This window comes from Mandrillus leucophaeus, unplaced genomic scaffold, assembly GCF_000951045.1.
Source record: "Mandrillus leucophaeus isolate KB7577 unplaced genomic scaffold, Mleu.le_1.0 Scaffold206, whole genome shotgun sequence".
NCBI classification, from domain to species: domain Eukaryota; kingdom Metazoa; phylum Chordata; class Mammalia; order Primates; family Cercopithecidae; genus Mandrillus; species Mandrillus leucophaeus.
Window position 1 is genome coordinate 833885 of NW_012102099.1, and position 2856 is coordinate 836740.

The following is a 2856-nucleotide window of genomic DNA, read 5'->3' on the forward strand; positions in this document are numbered from 1 at the left end:
GGCACAATCTCAGCTCACTGTAACTTCCACCTCCTGGATTCAAGTGATTCTCCCACCTCAGCCTCCCAAGTAGCTGGGATTACAGGCCCCTGCCACCATGCCTGGCTAATTTTTTGTAGAGACGGAGTTTCCTCATGTTGGCCAGGCTGGTCTCGAACTCCTGGGCTCAAGCAATCTGCCTTCCTAGGCCTCCCAAAGTGCTGAGATTCCGGCTGGCATCCCGGTATTTTCTTCTGATCTAGGGGAGACAGACACCAGCCAGAGGATCGCACACAAATGCCCAGCTCACAGCAGACGGTGATAAACAATGGAGGAAGTGATCAATGGGGCATTGCGATGGTGTAGAAGGACTTGTGGCACTGGGGGTACTTAGGGTGGGCTGGAGGGTGGACTGAGGCAGGGATCAGGGAAGCTGTTCCTCAGAAAGGGGTGCTTCAGCTGAGAGTGGAATCTGAAGGGAAGAGAGTTCCAGGCCGAGTGAACAGCTTATGCAAAGGCCTTGTGGCTCAAGAGAGGAACAAGACTAAGACTGCAAGAGATTTGAGGGGCTGGTGTGGCTGCAGCGGCTGCAGCAGAGAATGTGAGGAGTTCTGTTGCTGAAGCAAAAGGGGGAAAGCCCAGTGTTGGGTGCATAAGCACCTGGTGAGTATCTGTGGATGAACCGAAGTTCATGACATGAGATGCAGAAATTGCCCTGGTGAGGCTCTGGCAGCTTCCAAAGGAAGGAAGGACTATGGAGGGCGTTTGTCTCCAGGGTGCCCTGGGAGTCCAGTTGGGGCAGGGCCAAGATCAAGGTGGCCTCTGCTTACAATGGGGCTGGATGTGACTTCCTCAGCTTCATTAGTAGTTTTCAGGTGGGGGCCTCTGAATGTAGCCAGCTTCTTCTGAGTGCTGCAGGAGATGGAAGTTCAGGCCTGCCTTTTACCGCCTGGCAAGTGAAGCAGCCTACTGCCTCGTGCCTAGAGCCCTTCATTTGTCAGTCTTCAGCACTCGGCGCAAAGCAATGAGCTCCCAAGGCCTCCGCCTCTTAGGCAGCACCGTTATCCCTGTTTTATGGCTGGGCACGTGGCGCAACATGAAATCACATGGCTCACCAGATTATTTATCTGCAGCAGCAAGGAAGGGCCAAGGACCCAGCAATCTTTGATTCTTCAGCTTGAGTTAGAACTAAAAATACATATACTTGAATTACTAGCTTATTTCTTGTGCAGCAAAGGCAGACCAGGGTGGCTGAATGACTCCCCACCATCCAAACACAGCTGCAGGACAGGTTCGGCTGCTGTCAAATCCGATGTCCCAAGACAAGGCTTTGAGAGTGGTTTCATTTCATCACTCTGACCACAAAATGCCGAAAAAGGACATCTGTAGTGTTTGCAGAACTCTAATGCAGGTTACATGGAAAATAAGCCCAATACTAAAGTAACCGGTAACCAGGATATTTTGTTTTATTTAATTAATTAATTAATTTATTTATTTTGAGATGGAGTCTCATACTGTCACCCTGGCTGGAGTGCAATGGCGTGATCTCAGCTCACTGCAACCTCCACTTCCCAGGTTCAAGCAATTCTCCTGCCTCCACCTCCCGAGTAGCTGGGATTACAGGCGGCTGCCACTAGGCCCGGCTAATTTTTTTTGTATTTTTAGTAGAGACATCGTTCACTCTGTTGGCCAGGTGATCTTGAACTCCTGACCTCATGATCCGCCTACCTTAGCCTCCCAAAGTGCTGGGATTACAGGTGTGAGCCACTGTGCCCAGCCAGGATAAATATTTTATTAATGCTGAACAAAGCTCTATGTCTGCAAACTTTGGGTAAGAAAAAATCTCAATAATCTGTTTATTTCCAACATCACGTATCCAAGAGACAAATGGTAAGGCAAGGAGAACATTTTCCCTCACTTTGCTTTGATCAATGTGCAGGTGGTGGGATTTTCTTGAGGGCTGGACAGAATCATGTTATTTGTAGGCCAGTTGTATCAGATTAATGTGCTAGAAAATGAGTCCTTCTCTGCAGAGGGTGTTAGATAATCGGAAAATTCAATAACAAGATTCACAGAAAGAAGAAAGATTCTTCTTAAAGTCTGGTTCAATGCACCCAATATTTATAGTGTCCTCAGTGTACAAGGTACCACTATGGGGGTTAGACTCCACCCTCTCGGGACCTCCAGCCTAAGACACAGACCACAGGAGCTGTCATCAAAGTGGCCACACTGAGCAGAAAATAGTGGAGTGTGGCCTGATCAAAGACTTTTTTATTTGGGAATACTCTTACAAAGATATAAAATGGAAATTGTATTTAGTTGTACAGAGGAAGGAGCCATCTTCTTGGAAGGGGCAGGGAAGGAAGATTTCATGAAATGTAGACTATCTCAGACAATAGCCGTTAACATTCTCTGATGAAGTGAGGCTCCAGAAAGGGGTGCAGACCATGCTCTTAGGGCCAGGTCCGGCCGGCAAGTGCCATTCTGAGCTGCTGATCCTTCAGGTTTGCTCTCAAGGGTGCGAGCAAGATGCCATGAGGCCTGCTGGGGTCTCTTCACACAGCCACTGATTTCGTTTTCTGTCTCATTTAGTTTTCTTTCATTCATATTCTTCTTCTTATTATTATTTATTTTATTATTATTTTTTTGAGATGGAATCTGGCTCTGTGGCCCAGGCTGGAGTGCAGTGGCACGATCTCGGCTCACTACAAGCTCCGCCTCCCAGGTTTACGCCATTCTCCTGCCTCAGGCTCCCGAGTAGCTGGAACTACAGGCGCCTGACACTGCGCCCGGCTAATTTTTTGCATTTTTTAGTAGAGATGGAGTTTCACCGTGTTAGCCAGGATGGTCTCTATCTCCTGACCTCGTGATCCGCCC